The sequence below is a fragment of the Trifolium pratense genome, linkage group LG1 (genome assembly GCF_020283565.1).
Source record: "Trifolium pratense cultivar HEN17-A07 linkage group LG1, ARS_RC_1.1, whole genome shotgun sequence".
In the NCBI taxonomy this organism is placed as follows: domain Eukaryota; kingdom Viridiplantae; phylum Streptophyta; class Magnoliopsida; order Fabales; family Fabaceae; genus Trifolium; species Trifolium pratense.
In genome coordinates, this window is record NC_060059.1 from 49,672,895 (window position 1) to 49,696,639 (window position 23,745).

At 30.7% G+C, this 23,745-nt stretch overlaps 3 long non-coding RNA genes across 14 annotated transcripts; 2 read left to right on the top strand and 1 right to left on the bottom strand.

Moving 5' to 3' along the window:
- Positions 1-254: 254 nt before the first annotated feature.
- On the top strand, positions 255-873 carry LOC123902580. Its single transcript, XR_006807665.1, has 2 exons — positions 255-315; positions 531-873. It is a non-coding gene; the product is annotated as an uncharacterized LOC123902580 (long non-coding RNA).
- Positions 874-8,140: 7,267 nt separating this feature from the next.
- Positions 8,141-11,125, bottom strand: LOC123903075. Of its 11 annotated transcripts, none has more exons than XR_006807804.1 (4): positions 10,748-11,125; positions 10,503-10,573; positions 9,479-10,247; positions 8,141-8,413 (listed from the first exon to the last, which is right to left on the bottom strand). It is a non-coding gene; the product is annotated as an uncharacterized LOC123903075 (long non-coding RNA). The 11 variants fall into 11 exon arrangements; XR_006807810.1 differs by having other exon boundaries at positions 9,479-9,543; positions 9,714-9,796; positions 10,503-11,125; XR_006807806.1 differs by having other exon boundaries at positions 9,479-9,796; positions 10,170-10,247; positions 10,503-11,125.
- A 2,680-nt stretch (positions 11,126-13,805) lies between these two features.
- Positions 13,806-17,004, top strand: LOC123885327. Of its 2 annotated transcripts, XR_006801134.1 has the most exons (6): positions 13,806-14,280; positions 14,439-14,570; positions 15,306-15,413; positions 15,808-15,868; positions 16,391-16,502; positions 16,691-17,004. It is a non-coding gene; the product is annotated as an uncharacterized LOC123885327 (long non-coding RNA). The 2 variants fall into 2 exon arrangements; XR_006801132.1 differs by having other exon boundaries at positions 16,391-17,004.
- Positions 17,005-23,745: the final 6,741 nt, after the last annotated feature.

A 23,745-nucleotide genomic window follows, 5' to 3' on the forward strand; every position in this document is an offset into this window, starting at 1 on the left:
ATTTCTTACTATTTAATGTTATCAAAAGAATATAATAATAAAAAATTTACTAAATATTTTTAAACGTGGACCGAACTAATTGACTAATATACACTGAACATTTATATTTGGCAAATAATATAGAGTTACTATATGAGTGGTTAGCGATGTCTATATATTTTTGTGTGTATGTGTGAGAGAGAGTAATTCCTCATGCTGCACATTGTCTCAGCATCTTTAGGGTTTCATTTGAGAATATCATCATGATGAAAATAGGAAGCATTCTCTTAGCCGTTGGAATTTTATTTACTCTCTTCAACCTCAACTACGGCTCAGGTAAACATATCACTTTCCATTATTAATTTTAATATTAGAATTTTTTATGTTCTTATTATTCATAGATAACTTTCTTAAAGTGTGTAAGTTATTCTCAAAGAGTTTAATTCTTATGTAAAAATTTGTTTGTACCTTTAGCAAATTACATGCAATCATATTAACATTCTTAATGATCTAACTTTTATGATTTTGTTTTGATGTATACAATGTTGTAGATGTGGTGCAAAAAGATGATTTCAAATTTTGTCGCCAAAGTATGACATTGAGTGGAAATTGTCAAAATTCTCCTACATGCTTTACAGTATTCAATGCTAAATATGGAGCAAGCGCCACCACTCACAATTGTAATTGTCAAGATGCTGGTAAAAGCCACACTTGTTCATGCTGTATTAATTGTGATTATACAGATGGTAAAACTCCTTGTTAGAATCTCAAATAGTGCACTATGTTATCAACTTAGTGTGGCGAGAGGTTGAACTTATAATCTCATGGAAGTTGAATTCAAGTTGTACACTGGTCAATAGTACCATTATTATTAATAAGAATTTTCTTTGTCAATGTTTTATAAAAACTTTATTAATATTGTTAAAAATTAATGTAATTTAATAAATAATGTCTTGACGTCCCAATAATTGTGTTGTTATGTTTTGAGTTTTGGTACGATCTTATTATCTTTTTTTATTTTCATTTCAATAAATATATAAATAGTTTAATTGTGAGAAATGTTGGCGGGTGAGATTATTAAACTCTCAACTCTTATCTTTTCAACCCTTTTATCAAATGAAAAAGAAAAAGCAACAAAACCTAAAGAAACTAAAGAGCCTTTATATATTGATTGAAAAGGCATTTGTAAAAATATAAGAAATATCAACAAGATAACAAGTGCAAATCTAAGTTTGTAGGAAATTGATATATTTTTGAACCCCAGACTATCCACTCAATTTAAAGGTGAAATTATAGTCACTACTCACTAGGCTAATTGACTAAAAAAAATGTAAATTATAATCTTAAGGTGTGAAGTTCGAATCCTGTCAGGAACAATTGTAAAATCGGCATCAATGCACTTAAATTAATAATAATAAAAAAAATATAAATTATAAATCCTATTGATATCTTAATAATATTTTACTGTAAGTATAAACATTAGTAAGTGGTGTAACAGGCACATGAACCGGTGCATTCGAAAAGTATGAACCTGTTCAGAGACAAATTATTAATAATATAAAATCTTGAACAACTTATGCATCGATGCAAGCAGGCCATGCATAGTTCAAGATCCCCGTGAACTAATTCATGCACCGGTGCAAGAATGTCTAGGGTTTTTAGAAACCAAGCTATGAACCAGTTCAAATGAGCCACGAGTCGGTGCATGAAATCCGGAAGACATGCACTGGTTCATACCATGTATGCATTGGTTAAATAATGCTGATATTTGAAAAATAAGCTAAGTTCAATGCATTTTTGAAAACCTATTTAGAAAATTGTGATTCTAAAATTGTCTTAATCAAATCAATCTATTTTAATCTTATTTTTGACATCATTCAAAACAAACAAGAGTGTATGTGCACGAACAATTAGGTGCATGACTATACTTTTAGAAGTAAATTTTTAATCTATGGTCCTGCACACTAGAACATACATCAGAGTATCCAATCGTTCTATTACACATTGTTATCATAAACACCTTAGAGACATTGTTCTAGAATCCATTTTGGTTCAACAATAATGTTTTTAATTATGTGGTAATTATTAAATAATTTATTAAAAATTAAAATTTATAAAATTTTAAATTAAATTTTTCAAATTTTACCGCGTTAGTACTCTTCCGTTCCAATTATTTATTTGGTTTGAAATTTTTTTTTTTTCGGTAAATAAGGGAGCAACAAAGAGACTACCAGTACCACCCTATATATAAAATAAAGTCGAAGAAATATATTTTTAAGGACTACAATCAAGGCCTAAAATATTTAAAATTTAATTTCTTACTATTTAATGTTATCAAAAGAATATAATAATAAAAAATTTACTAAATATTTTTAAACGTGGACCGAACTAATTGACTAATATACACTGAACATTTATATTTGGCAAATAATATAGAGTTACTATATGAGTGGTTAGCGATGTCTATATATTTTTGTGTGTATGTGTGAGAGAGAGTAATTCCTCATGCTGCACATTGTCTCAGCATCTTTAGGGTTTCATTTGAGAATATCATCATGATGAAAGTAGGAAGCATTCTCTTAGCCGTTGGAATTTTATTTACTCTCTTCAACCTCAACTACGGCTCAGGTAAACATATCACTTTCCATTATTAATTTTAATATTAGAATTTTTTATGTTCTTATTATTCATAGATAACTTTCTTAAAGTGTGTAAGTTATTCTCAAAGAGTTTAATTCTTATGTAAAAATTTGTTTGTACCTTTAGCAAATTACATGCAATCATATTAACATTCTTAATGATCTAACTTTTATGATTTTGTTTTGATGTATACAATGTTGTAGATGTGGTGCAAAAAGATGATTTCAAATTTTGTCGCCAAAGTATGACATTGAGTGGAAATTGTCAAAATTCTCCTACATGCTTTACAGTATTCAATGCTAAATATGGAGCAAGCGCCACCACTCACAATTGTAATTGTCAAGATGCTGGTAAAAGCCACACTTGTTCATGCTGTATTAATTGTGATTATACAGATGGTAAAACTCCTTGTTAGAATCTCAAATAGTGCACTATGTTATCAACTTAGTGTTGCGAGAGGTTGAACTTATAATCTCATGGAAGTTGAATTCAAGTTGTACACTGGTCAATAGTACCATTATTATTAATAAGAATTTTCTTTGTCAATGTTTTATAAAAACTTTATTAATATTGTTAAAAATTAATGTAATTTAATAAATAATGTCTTGACGTCCCAATAATTGTGTTGTTATGTTTTGAGTTTTGGTACGATCTTATTATCTTTTTTTATTTTCATTTCAATAAATATATAAATAGTTTAATTGTGAGAAATGTTGGCGGGTGAGATTATTAAACTCTCAACTCTTATCTTTTCAACCCTTTTATCAAATGAAAAAGAAAAAGCAACAAAACCTAAAGAAACTAAAGAGCCTTTATATATTGATTGAAAAGGCATTTGTAAAAATATAAGAAATATCAACAAGATAACAAGTGCAAATCTAAGTTTGTAGGAAATTGATATATTTTTGAACCCCAGACTATCCACTCAATTTAAAGGTGAAATTATAGTCACTACTCACTAGGCTAATTGACTAAAAAAAATGTAAATTATAATCTTAAGGTGTGAAGTTCGAATCCTGTCAGGAACAATTGTAAAATCGGCATCAATGCACTTAAATTAATAATAATAAAAAATATATAAATTATAAATCCTATTGATATCTTAATAATATTTTACTGTAAGTATAAACATTAGTAAGTGGTGTAACAGGCACATGAACCGGTGCATTCGAAAAGTATGAACCTGTTCAGAGACAAATTATTAATAATATAAAATCTTGAACAACTTATGCATCGATGCAAGCAGGCCATGCATAGTTCAAGATCCCCGTGAACTAATTCATGCACCGGTGCAAGAATGTCTCGGGTTTTTAGAAACCAAGCTATGAACCAGTTCAAATGAGCCACGAGTCGGTGCATGAAATCCGGAAGACATGCACTGGTTCATACCATGTATGCATTGGTTAAATAATGCTGATATTTGAAAAATAAGCTAAGTTCAATGCATTTTTGAAAACCTATTTAGAAAATTGTGATTCTAAAATTGTCTTAATCAAATCAATCTATTTTAATCTTATTTTTGACATCATTCAAAACAAACAAGAGTGTATGTGCACGAACAATTAGGTGCATAACTATACTTTTAGAAGTAAATTTTTAATCTATGGTCCTGCACACTAGAACATACATCAGAGTATCCAATCGTTCTATTACACATTGTTATCATAAACACCTTAGAGACATTGTTCTAGAATCCATTTTGGTTCAACAATAATGTTTTTAATTATGTGGTAATTATTAAATAATTTATTAAAAATTAAAATTTATAAAATTTTAAATTAAATTTTTCAAATTTTACCGCGTTAGTACTCTTCCGTTCCAATTATTTATTTGGTTTGAAATTTTTTTTTTTCGGTAAATAAGGGAGCAACAAAGAGACTACCAGTACCACCCTATATATAAAATAAAGTCGAAGAAATATATTTTTAAGGACTACAATCAAGGCCTAAAATATTTAAAATTTAATTTCTTACTATTTAATGTTATCAAAAGAATATAATAATAAAAAATTTACTAAATATTTTTAAACGTGGACCGAACTAATTGACTAATATACACTGAACATTTATATTTGGCAAATAATATAGAGTTACTATATGAGTGGTTAGCGATGTCTATATATTTTTGTGTGTATGTGTGAGAGAGAGTAATTCCTCATGCTGCACATTGTCTCAGCATCTTTAGGGTTTCATTTGAGAATATCATCATGATGAAAGTAGGAAGCATTCTCTTAGCCGTTGGAATTTTATTTACTCTCTTCAACCTCAACTACGGCTCAGGTAAACATATCACTTTCCATTATTAATTTTAATATTAGAATTTTTTATGTTCTTATTATTCATAGATAACTTTCTTAAAGTGTGTAAGTTATTCTCAAAGAGTTTAATTCTTATGTAAAAATTTGTTTGTACCTTTAGCAAATTACATGCAATCATATTAACATTCTTAATGATCTAACTTTTATGATTTTGTTTTGATGTATACAATGTTGTAGATGTGGTGCAAAAAGATGATTTCAAATTTTGTCGCCAAAGTATGACATTGAGTGGAAATTGTCAAAATTCTCCTACATGCTTTACAGTATTCAATGCTAAATATGGAGCAAGCGCCACCACTCACAATTGTAATTGTCAAGATGCTGGTAAAAGCCACACTTGTTCATGCTGTATTAATTGTGATTATACAGATGGTAAAACTCCTTGTTAGAATCTCAAATAGTGCACTATGTTATCAACTTAGTGTTGCGAGAGGTTGAACTTATAATCTCATGGAAGTTGAATTCAAGTTGTACACTGGTCAATAGTACCATTATTATTAATAAGAATTTTCTTTGTCAATGTTTTATAAAAACTTTATTAATATTGTTAAAAATTAATGTAATTTAATAAATAATGTCTTGACGTCCCAATAATTGTGTTGTTATGTTTTGAGTTTTGGTACGATCTTATTATCTTTTTTTATTTTCATTTCAATAAATATATAAATAGTTTAATTGTGAGAAATGTTGGCGGGTGAGATTATTAAACTCTCAACTCTTATCTTTTCAACCCTTTTATCAAATGAAAAAGAAAAAGCAACAAAACCTAAAGAAACTAAAGAGCCTTTATATATTGATTGAAAAGGCATTTGTAAAAATATAAGAAATATCAACAAGATAACAAGTGCAAATCTAAGTTTGTAGGAAATTGATATATTTTTGAACCCCAGACTATCCACTCAATTTAAAGGTGAAATTATAGTCACTACTCACTAGGCTAATTGACTAAAAAAAATGTAAATTATAATCTTAAGGTGTGAAGTTCGAATCCTGTCAGGAACAATTGTAAAATCGGCATCAATGCACTTAAATTAATAATAATAAAAAATATATAAATTATAAATCCTATTGATATCTTAATAATATTTTACTGTAAGTATAAACATTAGTAAGTGGTGTAACAGGCACATGAACCGGTGCATTCGAAAAGTATGAACCTGTTCAGAGACAAATTATTAATAATATAAAATCTTGAACAACTTATGCATCGATGCAAGCAGGCCATGCATAGTTCAAGATCCCCGTGAACTAATTCATGCACCGGTGCAAGAATGTCTCGGGTTTTTAGAAACCAAGCTATGAACCAGTTCAAATGAGCCACGAGTCGGTGCATGAAATCCGGAAGACATGCACTGGTTCATACCATGTATGCATTGGTTAAATAATGCTGATATTTGAAAAATAAGCTAAGTTCAATGCATTTTTGAAAACCTATTTAGAAAATTGTGATTCTAAAATTGTCTTAATCAAATCAATCTATTTTAATCTTATTTTTGACATCATTCAAAACAAACAAGAGTGTATGTGCACGAACAATTAGGTGCATAACTATACTTTTAGAAGTAAATTTTTAATCTATGGTCCTGCACACTAGAACATACATCAGAGTATCCAATCGTTCTATTACACATTGTTATCATAAACACCTTAGAGACATTGTTCTAGAATCCATTTTGGTTCAACAATAATGTTTTTAATTATGTGGTAATTATTAAATAATTTATTAAAAATTAAAATTTATAAAATTTTAAATTAAATTTTTCAAATTTTACCGCGTTAGTACTCTTCCGTTCCAATTATTTATTTGGTTTGAAATTTTTTTTTTTCGGTAAATAAGGGAGCAACAAAGAGACTACCAGTACCACCCTATATATAAAATAAAGTCGAAGAAATATATTTTTAAGGACTACAATCAAGGCCTAAAATATTTAAAATTTAATTTCTTACTATTTAATGTTATCAAAAGAATATAATAATAAAAAATTTACTAAATATTTTTAAACGTGGACCGAACTAATTGACTAATATACACTGAACATTTATATTTGGCAAATAATATAGAGTTACTATATGAGTGGTTAGCGATGTCTATATATTTTTGTGTGTATGTGTGAGAGAGAGTAATTCCTCATGCTGCACATTGTCTCAGCATCTTTAGGGTTTCATTTGAGAATATCATCATGATGAAAGTAGGAAGCATTCTCTTAGCCGTTGGAATTTTATTTACTCTCTTCAACCTCAACTACGGCTCAGGTAAACATATCACTTTCCATTATTAATTTTAATATTAGAATTTTTTATGTTCTTATTATTCATAGATAACTTTCTTAAAGTGTGTAAGTTATTCTCAAAGAGTTTAATTCTTATGTAAAAATTTGTTTGTACCTTTAGCAAATTACATGCAATCATATTAACATTCTTAATGATCTAACTTTTATGATTTTGTTTTGATGTATACAATGTTGTAGATGTGGTGCAAAAAGATGATTTCAAATTTTGTCGCCAAAGTATGACATTGAGTGGAAATTGTCAAAATTCTCCTACATGCTTTACAGTATTCAATGCTAAATATGGAGCAAGCGCCACCACTCACAATTGTAATTGTCAAGATGCTGGTAAAAGCCACACTTGTTCATGCTGTATTAATTGTGATTATACAGATGGTAAAACTCCTTGTTAGAATCTCAAATAGTGCACTATGTTATCAACTTAGTGTGGCGAGAGGTTGAACTTATAATCTCATGGAAGTTGAATTCAAGTTGTACACTGATCAATAGTACCATTATTATTAATAAGAATTTTCTTTGTCAATGTTTTATAAAAACTTTATTAATATTCACTACAAGAAAACAAGTGCTTTGCGATGGTTAAAATTGCAATTTGCGACAGTTGAAACTGTTGCAATTGTACATTTGCGACGGTTGTCAAACCGTTGCTGATTTGTGTGTCGCAAGTGAACTTTGCAACGGTTCTAAAAACCGTCGTAACAACCGTCGCAATTGATGTTGCAACGGTTGCAAACCGTCCCTACGTTTTTCCCCACAAAACACTGGATTTAATAGCAGAGGTTGCAACGGTTATAAAACCGTCGCAAATTTTTATTTATTTTTAAATATTAATTTAAAACATATTTTATTCTTTTTTTTACTAAAATATTTTATTCTTTTTAATGGCTTAAATAAAAGTTACAAACAAATATCAATAACTTAATCTCATTTATATAATTCATTCAATAGAGAGAACATCCATACATCAAGTACTTGAAACTCCAAAAGAATAAAAAAGTTATGTCGTTCAAACATTTAAAAACTAACGCATAAACATTAGTAAAATGGCTAAACATACAAAACATTACATCAAAATAAGTTCACAAAACAACTAAATATTCTCTGGTACGTGATGTTGCTTCATGATCCTTAATTAGTGCTAGCTAGACTCGGAACGTCTACCATTTCTTGACTCTTCTAATTTAGTTACCTGAAGAAAAAAAAACACAAGTATATATTAGGATACTTAAAAAGAAAAACAAAAACAAATGGAATTGCACTGATTGACTTAGTCTTAGTCCATGACATAATTCCACAAGATAATAGTTGCTTCAACCATAACATAATAGCATCTCTTTTTTAAGCTCGTCAAATAAATGAACTCATAACAGAATAGCGGTGCACCCATACATTATCTCCATTTAGCATATAAATCAACTAAAGAAATACCAAAGCAATCCCTATAATGCATTCAATACCTACATCATGCTAGTAAGTCCCTTAATGCATTTAATACTTCATTAAAATTTATCTACTAATCTTACTACCATACACACCTCACATGTAACACAACTCAATGACGCTTCACAAACTAAATAAGATTAAAAACATAAAGCTTCTTAAAGATAAACTAGCATCTATGATCTAACTAATAATCATTCTTGAACTCAACCAAACCAACAAATAGAACTAACAAATAGAAAAAATATGTGCTAACTAAGGCTTAATTCTATTGGGTTCTATCAGGTTCAAAACACGTTGTTGGGATCGGGTGTGTTGATTTTTCTGGTGTGGTTTTATCTCTACAGCTATGTCATGTTTAGAGGATGAGGTTTTTTTTAAAGAATTTTTTGTTCTTGTAGTGGCTGCAGTGCATTGCTCTTGATTTTGGTTTGTGCAGTGGTTGCGTTCTACTTATGGCTTAGAGGATAGCATCATGTATGATGTTAGGTTTTTTCTAACTTTGGCTTAGCTTTTTAAATAGCTATAGATCATGAATTAGATGCTACACCCAAAGTCCATCAGCACACGCACATCATACCTCCTAGTATAATCATTGTCTGATGAAAATCAAAGGGTGATCCTCCAACATTGTTTTCCTCCAAAACTCCTAAAAGGCTCTACTATATGAAGACCTTTGCACTCGCGAGAATGAACAAAAATAAGCATTGTGACTCGCAACTTCATAAGAATCATATGCAGCATGGTTTACACAAGCTGAAGTTGATACATTGGCATTACTTGTATAAATTGGCAAAGTATGAATTCACAATACCTCATTACTTGTAAACAGTTTCCCTTGATCTACTGCTACTATTACATATCCAAATTATATATCTCCTAAGCAGTGATACCTGAAACAAGCAAATTTTATAAAAGAAAATTAGTAATATGCAATAAATTTTATGTGAACGTCTTATCATATTTCAGTATCTTGTCATACTACGATATGTTTTCGGGATTGAACGAATTTGAAGATGAATCTAAAAAGGATTAAGGATTGAACGAACCTGAAGCTCGAAAGAAGTTATTCCATGATATAATTACAATTGTGCAATGGACTAATTGCCAACAATTAGTCCTCGACAAACACCTAAATTACAGAGTCCAATTTTCTTATTCACCCATTTGTTAAAACAAGACAATATCACACCTTATGTTCACATTTGAAATAACAAAAAACAACACAAGACAATAACATAAACTCATAATGCAATTATACAATCAGATGCAAAACTTGTCAATCAAAAGAAACTTAATGACTCTGTTCATTCTAGAAACACAATTAATTCAATTAGATAGACCATGTAAAGTATTCTCCACTCAAAATAATGATTTATAAAACAAATTATGTTCTAGATTGCTGAAAAGTATATGATCGATGTATGGAAGGATATATGTGCATTCCTTTGATGTAAGTTGCATTAAGAACTTAACACATAAGATGCACCAGAAGACAACCTAACCTATGAACATAAGTTCAATTACATATGCAATAAGCATATTTGACTTCTCCCCTGCAATAAGCATATTTGACTTCTCCCCTGCAATAAGCATAGCTTTTATGAGAATCTATAACTAGGACTATCTTCAATGATATTTTCCACTCAAATATCAACTATTACTAGTATATTTACTAGACACAAATCCTTAAATAAATAAGACATTAGACATTATTCCATTCAAATTTAGTCATACTGAAATTAAATCTATGATCCTAAAAATAATTTCTAAGCATATGTTCAACATCATGAGTCATTCAAGACATAACAACATAACAAATATGGCAAGCAACTAACCTGCAACAATAAATCACTTGTTCATCTCTGCAGCTACTACCCTAGACTTCACAGCTCAGAATTTGCTATCACTACCAACAGTCCAATAAAAAAAAAGAGAAAAAAAAGTAAGAAAATAACAAAATCAATTTAAAATACAAAATCCCTAAATCATCATAATCATAATCAAAGACAAAGAGAAACAAAAACCCTAAATCTGAGAGAAACAAAAAAGATAAGAACACATAAAAGATAAGAACAAAAACCCTAATTAGGAACCACGCTAAACCCTCAATTTGTGCTCGAGCTACAACTCTCAACGAACCATGCTGTCATCAACACAAACGAAGTCAGAAAAGAAACGAAAATAAGAACAACGAAGAAAAGGAAAACACGAACTTGTAGAAAACGAAAATTGGACGAATTTGCAAAACACACTTCTCACTTCTCTCGATGGAAACGATAAAGGGATTGGAGAGGTAGAGTGATTTAAGGTGAAGAGTTTGGAGAAAGAATGAAGAACTCGTACGCTTCTCTCGACGGGAACGATAATGAGAGTGTTTGTATTAGGGATTTGGGGATTTTTCAACATTGAACGTGTTCCTGTTTGTTTTGTTTCAGTGAGTGGATGTTTTGTTTGTATTTTTTTTTGGCGAGTAATTAATTTTTTTTTATAATATAATGATTATTGGAGCCAAACAAATTCAATAAGCGCTAAGGGGAAACAGTATTGGCACTTTTGAAAGCAAAACATTGCAACGGTTCAACAACTGTCGCATAGACTGTCACAAAAATCCTAAAATTAACACATTGCGACGGTTATGACCAAAATGTCGCAATGGAAGTGTCGCAAAGTGACTTTTTTCTTGTAGTGATTGTTAAAAATTAATGTAATTTAATAAATAATGTCTTGACGTCCCAATAATTGTGTTGTTATGTTTTGAGTTTTGGTACGATCTTATTATCTTTTTTTATTTTCATTTCAATAAATATATAAATAGTTTAATTGTGAGAAATGTTGGCGGGTGAGATTATTAAACTCTCAACTCTTATCTTTTCAACCCTTTTATCAAATGAAAAAGAAAAAGCAACAAAACCTAAAGAAACTAAAGAGCCTTTATATATTGATTGAAAAGGCATTTGTAAAAATATAAGAAATATCAACAAGATAACAAGTGCAAATCTAAGTTTGTAGCATATTGATATATTTTTGAACCCCAGACTATCCACTCAATTTAAAGGTGAAATTATAGTCACTACTCACTAGGCTAATAGACTAAAAAAAATGTAAATTATAATCTTAAGGTGTGAAGTTCGAATCCTGTCAGGAACAATTGTAAAATCGGCATCAATGCACTTAAATTAATAATAATAAAAAAAATATAAATTATAAATCCTATTGATATCTTAAAAATATTTTACTGTAAGTATAAACATTAGTAAGTGGTGTAACAGGCACATGAACCGGTGCATTCGAAAAGTATGAACCTGTTCAGAGACAAATTATTAATAATATAAAATCTTGAACAACTTATGCATCGATGCAAGCAGGCCATGCATAGTTCAAGATCCCCGTGAACTAATTCATGCACCGGTGCAAGAATGTCTCGGGTTTTTAGAAACCAAGCTATGAACCAATTCAAATGAGCCACGAGTCGGTGCATGAAATCCGGAAGACATGCACTGGTTCATACCATGTATGCATTGGTTAAATAATGCTGATATTTGAAAAATAAGCTAAGTTCAATGCATTTTTGAAAACCTATTTAGAAAATTGTGATTCTAAAATTGTCTTAATCAAATCAATCTATTTTAATCTTATTTTTGACATCATTCAAAACAAACAAGAGTGTATGTGCACGAACAATTAGGTGCATAACTATACTTTTAGAAGTAAATTTTTAATCTATGGTCCTGCACACTAGAACATACATCAGAGTATCCAATCGTTCTATTACACATTGTTATCATAAACACCTTAGAGACATTGTTCTAGAATCCATTTTGGTTCAACAATAATGTTTTTAATTATGTGGTAATTATTAAATAATTTATTAAAAATTAAAATTTATAAAATTTTAAATTAAATTTTTCAAATTTTACCGCGTTAGTACTCTTCCGTTCCAATTATTTATTTGGTTTGAAATTTTTTTTTTTTCGGTAAATAAGGGAGCAACAAAGAGACTACCAGTACCACCCTATATATAAAATAAAGTCGAAGAAATATATTTTTAAGGACTACAATCAAGGCCTAAAATATTTAAAATTTAATTTCTTACTATTTAATGTTATCAAAAGAATATAATAATAAAAAATTTACTAAATATTTTTAAACGTGGACCGAACTAATTGACTAATATACACTGAACATTTATATTTGGCAAATAATATAGAGTTACTATATGAGTGGTTAGCGATGTCTATATATTTTTGTGTGTATGTGTGAGAGAGAGTAATTCCTCATGCTGCACATTGTCTCAGCATCTTTAGGGTTTCATTTGAGAATATCATCATGATGAAAGTAGGAAGCATTCTCTTAGCCGTTGGAATTTTATTTACTCTCTTCAACCTCAACTACGGCTCAGGTAAACATATCACTTTCCATTATTAATTTTAATATTAGAATTTTTTATGTTCTTATTATTCATAGATAACTTTCTTAAAGTGTGTAAGTTATTCTCAAAGAGTTTAATTCTTATGTAAAAATTTGTTTGTACCTTTAGCAAATTACATGCAATCATATTAACATTCTTAATGATCTAACTTTTATGATTTTGTTTTGATGTATACAATGTTGTAGATGTGGTGCAAAAAGATGATTTCAAATTTTGTCGCCAAAGTATGACATTGAGTGGAAATTGTCAAAATTCTCCTACATGCTTTACAGTATTCAATGCTAAATATGGAGCAAGCGCCACCACTCACAATTGTAATTGTCAAGATGCTGGTAAAAGCCACACTTGTTCATGCTGTATTAATTGTGATTATACAGATGGTAAAACTCCTTGCACTAGTAGAAAAATGACATATTACATAAGCATTTTACATCTGAGGAACATATGTCAGATGTGAAACGCTATATGGAGTAGTCTTTCCATCTGATTTCAATATCCACAGATGTAAAAAATATATATACAAAACGTTTTACATCTGGTTTCAATGTACCAGAAGCATAACTGAACGCGGTGGCAATCCTGTAATTATGGCGAAAATTATCTAAAATATAAATATATCTGGCCATATATAGCCACAGATGTAAAAAGTCAGTATGAATAAAAAAAAAAAAAATAGAACCAATTAAGTAAAAGAAAGGCAAATCTTATCTTCTCACCAAACACATCTTACGCGATATCACCAAACACCATCTTCTCCAAATCGATCGAACCCAGCTGCAACCCCAAATCGACTCTCCGCCGTCTCCTCCAAGCACCGCCGTCTCCCTCTCTCACTCTCAGCCGTCCTCTCTCTCTCACTCTCATCCGTCCTCTCTCTCACTCGTAATCTCCAACCCTAGCTCTAAATCAAACCTTCTCTCACTCGTAAGGGAAACGCAACATCGCAAACCGTCAACTCATCCTTCAACCGTGACGATCCCGATATCAATTGGCGATTCTCCCTAAATCTCAAACCCTAGTATGGATTCGTCCCCAAATCCTTAACCCAGTGTCAATTCATCCCCAAATTCCAGACATCAGTTCGCGCAAAATCTCTTGAAGAATTGGTACCACCATCGAAGGTTCATTCTTCCACTTCAACCGATTTCGTCGATGCCGATTCGCCGATTCTTCGTTCGTCAAAGGTAACCATTTGTTCTAATGCACTTTGGTTGTTCTAAAGTTATTATTTATTTTTTTTGTTTTGATTTTTCTGTTGTTGTGCCTCCTCACTGTGATTTACTTTGTTTTAATGTCCTGTTTGTTTTGCATTTTTCATGGTTACTATCTATGGTGTGGAAAGTCTATCCTCTGCTATTTAGTTTGGAAGTGATGTTGGTGAAGCCTTGGAACCACAACGAAAGCTTCAGTTTGGAGTGTTTGAATGTGACATGCTAAAGTGTGAGGGAGTTATAGAAGAGTTTCTTTTAGAAGTGTAAGATTGTTAAAATTGTCCTTTCTAATAACATGATGTATAGTTCTTTATAGAGGAGTTTTGTATTTCCATTACATGAGCTTAATCATGTTTTTATGAGGAACTGTTTCTTAGTTGATTTTAGGTGTCTTCGTTTTGGAATTCCTCTAGCATACATGTTTGTTTTAGGAGACTCACAAGAATCATATTGTTTTTGTATGTCCTATCTTTTGCTTCTTACTTTGTTTCTTATTTAGTTCTAAACTCACTTTGTATGCTACTAGTCTCGAGAGTATAATGAAAGGATAAGACAACGAAGAAGAAAATTTCAATTACTATACTTTTATGTGATGTGTCACTATCCAATAACCAAATACTTAATTAAGATATTGAATGCTTCACTGGCCATCATTATATAAATCAATTTTATGTGTGAATAAAAGTTCTTAAGAATTAATGTATTGTTAAAGCTTTCTTAGGAATTTATGTTATTTGTTTCTTAAAAAGCATTTGGACTAGTAATCCTTATCATGAAAAAGTAGTATATGCAGAACTACATCACCTATATAGTGTGTCTATTTGTGATTTCCAGCTGCTAATGTATTCTTGTGGAAGTGTAGAAACTGTGGTTTTTTTCTGGTTCATGTTTATAATGTACCAATTTACTTGTTCAAATGTCAATTTTATGTTTTCAAATATTTAATATATGGTTACTCATAAATTTTTTCATGTGATTTGTGATTTTTTTTTTTATAGATATTTTGGAATGAAAGTGAGTTGGAGATGATTGGTCAAAGTTCAGATTATCAGAAAACTATTTACCAAAAGTCTCAAATGCAAAAGGACTTTTTGGCCATCAGGCCTGTGAGTACTTTGCATACTTAGCTTGTTTCTTCAATGCATAAGTTGTTTTGATCAATTTTAGTTTGAATTATTGTTTTGTTTTATCATATAGTATTATAGTAAGTGAAGATGATGTTCGTTCCATCTGTGTCAAGGCATAATATTATCCATGTTTGCATGTAGTTGTAGTTATGCAGTTTGCTAGAGTAATCTTATATTAATTATCAATCTTATATTAGTTATGCAGTAGGCTATTTTCTCTTTTCATTCTTTAGCTTCGAAGAAAAATGCAATTTTGGGTTTCATTGTTTTTCACTCTGTGATCAATTTTGAAGAACAAAGATTGGCCTTTTAGATTTCTTGTTTTTCTTCTATTGACTATTGTTGTTGATTTTGATTGTTGATCATCATGGAGAATTATTCAAGAAGTGGTGTTCATGATTTTACTATGGCTTCAAGAAAAGCTGAAGAAACAAGTAAGTTTTCAATTTTCATTTTACCCTCAATTCATTATTTTTCTTTATTATAATGTTTCAATGTTACAATGTTAATTTGAATTTCTAAACCCTGAATGAATGATTATGATGATCATGTTTTCATAAAGTGAACGCTGAATGAATTTCTAAACCCCGAATGAACGCTTTTATTTGATATAATTTTTATAGTCTCTGAATGAATAAAAATTACAAAAACATCCTCAAATATATTTATCTAGTTTTACTGCAAAAGCTGAAACTTCAATATTATTGTTTTAGATAATTAATATATAAATGGCTCAAGACTAATGTTTAGTACTAGTTGTTATGCTTCCCATGTTGCTGCATTTTGATTTGGTTGGTTACTCTAGAAAAATTGAAATATTTGATGGTTGGATATATATTATCTATCGTCTTTATAGTTAACTAACTCTGTTTGGCCAAACTGGTTACAATTAGTGGTGTAATAGGAGCTACACTAGTTTTATTTTATAGTCAACTTATGAAACTAAAATTTTGCAGTGTGGTTAGTTGTATCAGTTGAGGATGCGTACAATTTCATGATGAATTGGCTTACAAAGGCTCCCACAGTTTATGGGATTTTTCATAGCAAGAGAAAGCTATGTTGGTAAGGGTAAGTGTTTAATTTGAATTCGGTTAGTATGTTTTTTAGAATTGTTTATGCTCTGCGTAGTATTTAAACTTCAGATTGAAGGAGTACCGATATGTGTCGGCGATACAACACCTACACCGTTAATGGTTATATTGAATCACTTTTATTTTCTTTTATAATGCTTTGTTTTATATGCTAGCTTGTTTTAGGACATTGATGCAGAAGACTTTGGATACTCTAGGTTATAGACTTTGGATACTCTAGGATATAGATTGATGCAGGTAATTTCGATTTCTGCTTTCCCATGGATTGTTCTTCGAGTGTGCCTGTTTTCAGATGTTATTACTTGCTTGCTATGTTCTAAGGAGCTGTATGATTTGCGAGACCGCTGGGCAACTTGTTTTCTTGACCTATATAATCCTGAGGTAGATTATGATGATGCCGATGAGAAATATTAGGAGCTAGCTAGCTAGGTTTGTGTGAAGTTACAATGGATTAGTATTAATTATGATGATGTTTTGATTTGTATTTTGGTTGAATTAGTATTAATTATTATGATGTTTTGTATTTTGGATTTCAATGGTTGTACTTTAATGACATTATTACTATATATATATGTTGAATGTTGAATTTGGCTATGGATGTTGAATGTTGAATTTTAGTATTATGTTCTTGATGCAAGTTATGTTATATTGTTGGCATTGTGGGTTATATTTTTTTAATAATAAAAAAAAGGATTTAAAATATATATAAAAAAAAGCAGGTTTTTGAAAAAAAAAATTAAATAAAGTTAAGATTTCACACCTGGTGGACTTGGTCAGATGTAAAAGGTCCAATTTAATTTTAAAAAAATAATATTTGATTTTCGCCTTGGTCAGAGGTAAAAAGTGTTTTTTTACATCTGACTACGCCAGATGTAAAACGTATATACTTACTAAGTCTCGTGCGCCTACATCTGACATTTTTCAGATGTAAAAAGTGATTTTCGCCAGATGTAAAAAAGCTTTTTTCTACTAGTGTTGTTAGAATCTCAAATAGTGCACTATGTTATCAACTTAGTGTGGCGAGAGGTTGAACTTATAATCTCATGGAAGTTGAATTCAAGTTGTACACTGGTCAATAGTACCATTATTATTAATAAGAATTTTCTTTGTCAATGTTTTATAAAAACTTTATTAATATTGTTAAAAATTAATGTAATTTAATAAATAATGTCTTGACGTCCCAATAATTGTGTTGTTATGTTTTGAGTTTTGGTACGATCTTATTATCTTTTTTTATTTTCATTTCAATAAATATATAAATAGTTTAATTGTGAGAAATGTTGGCGGGTGAGATTATTAAACTCTCAACTCTTATCTTTTCAACCCTTTTATCAAATGAAAAAGAAAAAGCAACAAAACCTAAAGAAACTAAAGACTAATGCCTTTATATATTGATTGAAAAGGCATTTGTAAAAATATAAGAAATATCAACAAGATAACAAGTGCAAATCTAAGTTTGTAGGAAATTGATATATTTTTGAACCCCAGACTATCCACTCAATTTAAAGGTGAAATTATAGTCACTACTCACTAGGCTAATTGACTAAAAAAAATGTAAATTATAATCTTAAGGTGTGAAGTTCGAATCCTGTCAGGAACAATTGTAAAATCGGCATCAATGCACTTAAATTAATAATAATAAAAAAAATATAAATTATAAATCCTATTGATATCTTAATAATATTTTACTGTAAGTATAAACATTAGTAAGTGGTGTAACAGGCACATGAACCGGTGCATTCGAAAAGTATGAACCTGTTCAGAGACAAATTATTAATAATATAAAATCTTGAACAACTTATGCATCGATGCAAGCATGCCATGCATAGTTCAAGATCCCCGTGAACTAATTCATGCACCGGTGCAAGAATGTCTCGGGTTTTTAGAAACCAAGCTATGAACCAGTTCAAATGAGCCACGAATCGGTGCATGAAATCCGGAAGACATGCACTGGTTCATACCATGTATGCATTGGTTAAATAATGCTGATATTTGAAAAATAAGCTAAGTTCAATGCATTTTTGAAAACCTATTTAGAAAATTGTGATTCTAAAATTGTCTTAATCAAATCAATCTATTTTAATCTTATTTTTGACATCATTCAAAACAAACAAGAGTGTATGTGCACGAACAATTAGGTGCATAACTATACTTTTAGAAGTAAATTTTTAATCTATGGTCCTGCACACTAGAACATACATCAGAGTATCCAATCGTTCTATTACACATTGTTATCATAAACACCTTAGAGACATTGTTCTAGAATCCATTTTGGTTCAACAATAATGTTTTTAATTATGTGGTAATTATTAAATAATTTATTAAAAATTAAAATTTATAAAATTTTAAATTAAATTTTTCAAATTTTACCGCGTTAGTACTCTTCCGTTCCAATTATTTATTTGGTTTGAAATTTTTTTTTTTCGGTAAATAAGGGAGCAACAAAGAGACTACCAGTACCACCCTATATATAAAATAAAGTCGAAGAAATATATTTTTAAGGACTACAATCAAGGCCTAAAATATTTAAAATTTAATTTCTTACTATATACTGTTATCAAAAGAATATAATAATAAAAAATTTACTAAATATTTTTAAACGTGGACCGAACTAATTGACTAATATACACTGAACATTTATATTTGGCAAATAATATAGAGTTACTATATGAGTGGTTAGCGATGTCTATATATTTTTGTGTGTATGTGTGAGAGAGCGTAATTCCTCATTCTGCACATTGTCTCAGCATCTTTAGGGTTTCATTTGAGAATATCATCATGATGAAAGTAGGAAGCATTCTCTTAGCCGTTGGAATTTTATTTGCTCTCTTCAACCTCAACTACGGCTCAGGTAAACATATCACTTTCCATTATTAATTTTAATATTAGAATTTTTTATGTTCTTATTATTCATAGATAACTTTCTTAAAGTGTGTAAGTTATTCTCAAAGAGTTTAATTCTTATGTAAAAATTTGTTTGCACCTTTAGCAAATTACATGCAATCATATTAACATTCTTAATGATCTAACTTTTATGATTTTGTTTTGATGTATACAATGTTGTAGATGTAACACCCTTAATTTACCCCTTTATTTTTATTTTCAAAAAAAGTTAATTTCATTTATTTAATAAGGATGTCACACTTACTCCAATTAACTAATTCCTCAAATGATTAAAAATCATGCAGCGGAAAATACAAAAATAATATAAGTTTCAAAGTCCGAATTGAAAATACTGAATCAAGTGACATAGTTCAATTGTTATAAAAATTTAACAACATAATTAAATAAAAGTTTCTCCCAACAACATCCTAACAGAGCGACTCCAAATAAATAGCAAAGCAACAGCGATCCGAACACATCATCTATGATTCATCTCCTACCTAAAAATCTACGGTTGCACACCGTAGGGCCAAGCCAGAAGGGGGAATGTAAAGGTGAGCGACAATACATCAAGAAAGTAACTGAATTAAAACAACGTAATAATTAGCAACATCATAAACAACAACAAGACCACCTAAGCGGATGGCCGCGCACATTCATCAGTCAACCACAATCATCAATTAACAATTAAATAAATAGAAATAAACAACATCATTTAAATGATCAATATAATTAAAATGCATGCAATGCGCCTAGACTCGCTACATGCATGTGGTACCAATAACAACGTCATTTTCAGTTTTACATCATGGAGGATCAACATCATTATAAACAACATCATTTTCAACTTCATTAAGCAACGTCATTTTCAACCTCATTTATACAACTTCAATAAGCAACGTCATTGAACACATGAATGAATGCATGTCATGTTATAATAAGCAACGTCAATAGAAAACATCATTTAACAACTTCGATAGACAACTTCATCATCATTATAACAACATCAATAAACAACGTTTATAAGCAACTACAACAACAACAATTACAACATCATGATTTCGGCACAACTTCAACATTATTAATATAGATAATTCAACATCGTTATAACCACGTAGCTCAACATCATTATTCAACCAAACAACAATTCAAACAACACAATTACTATAAACGAGCAACGACTTAAAACAACACCGATACACAACAATTATTAGCAACTTCGTTTACAACACCAACTAAAACTCCATAACTCAATTAATCATTCACTCCTCTCCAAAACAACAACCTATTACTCCTTTTCAACAGTACTCATAATTCAAATCATCTTGATTTAGTTTACCGACGAAACGTACGAATTTTAAGTCAATTTAATTAATAAAAATTAAGAAATAAATTCAAATCTTAATAGCATATAAAACCAGGGAGAGTGAAATACACCAGAGGGTTCCAAAATATTCAAAATACCCTACATAAAATTTTGGGAAATTTTCACGAAATTATAATATTTTTAATCACCTTTTTACTACAAATAATTAATTAAAAATAGCTACGAGTGTCCAAAAATTACCAAAGAGGTACCAAAATTTCAAGAAAATTATTTACTATTTTTCTATAAAAATAACTTTTAAAAAAATATCTTCTTGCACTCGCACGCGCCCTCACGCGCCAAACTCGCGACTGGGCGTGACGCGCGGCACTGTTCATTGTTTTCTCCACCCGTTTTCTGCAAACGGGTCACGCGACCTGGTTACCGGACCCGGACGTATCTCCCTCAATATTCAACGAAACTCGACGTTCTTTATACCGTTTTGATCGTCATTAAATTTTAGAAAGTTTCGCCGTATTACTTTTTAAACTCGGCGATCGAATCATATATAAAAAGGAGACTAAAGTTCTCTTTGAAATTCAACAACAACACCATTAAAATCATGCAAAAGCTCTCGGTTTTGATTAGTTTTCAACCCTTATGAATCCCAAAATTTTAAAAGATTTATAGACACGTTTAAAACACATTAGAATACTCGAAAACGTTTTAAAATTGAGAATCATTCAATTCCGAAAATTCAACTCTTAACAACTCAAGAACAATCCCAAAATTGTAACAACTCTCTTAAACTGATTTGGACACTTAAATTATTATGAAAACTGAGTTTTGTTTATTAATAGGCCAAAACCACAATTCATCCGATTTTAGTGTTTTTCTTTTACAAAATAATCAACACCACCCTTGAACCCCAAAGTACCTCTTATTCACGAAATGGAACACACAAATCATAATACAAGGAAATCATAATCGGATTTAGATTCCTCTCAAATCAAAACAACAACGACGACAATAACAACAACAACATCAACATCAACATCAACATCATAGAAAAGGGAAGCATAAGAGCAACAACTTAAGCACACACATAATAAGTACATCAAATATTCCTATTGAATTCAGAATTTCAAGAGTATAAAGCTCCCTTACCTCAAGCGCTTTCATTCCAAGCAATTTTACTCTAAATTCGTGGTAAGTATTAGAACCAGGATTCCGATCACTCTAGACATTGTTTTGACGATCCGACCTTTGAAAATGAAGAACCGTGTGTCGTGAACATGCTGACCAAAAATGAATGCGATCCGACGGTGAACGAAGGAGAAAATGAAATTCTACGGTGACAGCTTTATCAAAAACGAAAATATACCATTATTGGGGTTTTCATGAAACCAATAGAAAATAGAATAGAGACACTCGTCAAAGAGAACTTACACCCATTGAACTGAAGGAGAATGAAGCTTATAATAAAGCATGATGATCACTTGAGATGACAAAGGAGACTAGTTTTGAAAGAGACATCAAATAGCTAGTATGTGATACTATTAGCTAATGGAAGTATCACAAGTTGGGAATGGAAAGGGATCAAAGAAGGTTACAATTTGTCTTTTGAATTAGAATTCCATTCATAGCATATAAATGATAATAACTCCGAATTATTTCTCTTAATTTTGATTAATTCTATCAAATCAAATGAGAGAGCTAGATTTCCATTTCCATTTAATTGTCAACAATGCAATGAAATTATTGGTCATTGAAGGCCACTAAAGCAGAGAAACTAGGCGTGAGCCTTTTGAGTGGAATCAAAATCATGAAACTATATATGCTACTATTCTAACATACTCCCTCCTCTATGCTCCCAACACCTCTTTATTTTATTTTCTAATTAGCAACGCCATTATTTTTATCTATCAATTATTTAATTATTCGTCACAAAATAATTAAATAAACATCGTCAATCAACACCACATAAACATCGTCAAACACCACAACAACTAAATAATAAAATAAAATGAATTCTAATTTTTGGGGCGTTACAACTCTCCCCCACTTATAGAATTTTCATCCTCGAAAATTTACTTAAGGAAACAACGCTGGATAAAATTTCTTCATCTGACTCTCTCCAACTCCCGTATAGCATACATACTGGTAGGTCCTCTCTAGACTACCTTCACTGTAATGATTTCTTTGTTCCTTAGGTACTTCACCTCTCTATCTTCGATTTGCAACTACACGAATTCCACGGTCAGATACCTTCTCACTTGCACATCATCGGATTAAATCACGTACGACAAATCGAAAATACATTCCCATAGCTGCAACACTTGAAAAACACCATGAAGATTTGATGGTGGTGGCAATGCAATCTGATAGGCCACGCCCCTATCCTCTTAAATATATAGTACGGCCCAATAAACCGCGGAACGAGCTTTTTGGACTTCAAAGTTTGTCCAACACATGTCATCACAGTCATTCTCATAAACACATGATGTCCCTCTCGGAACTCTATTGCCCTCTTCTTTTGATCGTAATAACTCTTTTGTCGATCCTGGGATGCCTTCATTTTCTACTGAATCCTTTTCACCTTTTCAGTAGTCTGCCTAATCATTTCAGGCCCCAACACTACTCGCTCACTGGATTCGTTCCAACACAAAGGTGTCCTACACCTTCTCACATACAAGGCTTCAAACGGTTCCATTCCGATGCTAGAATGGTAGCTGTCATTGTAAGTAAACTCTATCAATGGCAAGCAACTATCCCAACTTCCTCTCTGGAATATTCAGCGGCTTCAACAATCTTATTGGCTTCTATTATTCAACTCTGTTCTTGAATCTCATGACCCCATTCTCAGCAACTTCGTAACTCACTTCTTTTACCCAAGTTAATTAATTCTAAACAGGTCGACTAACCTCAAGTCTCACTTCTGACCTTCTCTGGTTTCTTCCAACATAGCACTGGTTAACTCCCACATTCCTAGTTTCACATTTCTTGGCTTCCGTACACATACTAGACTATG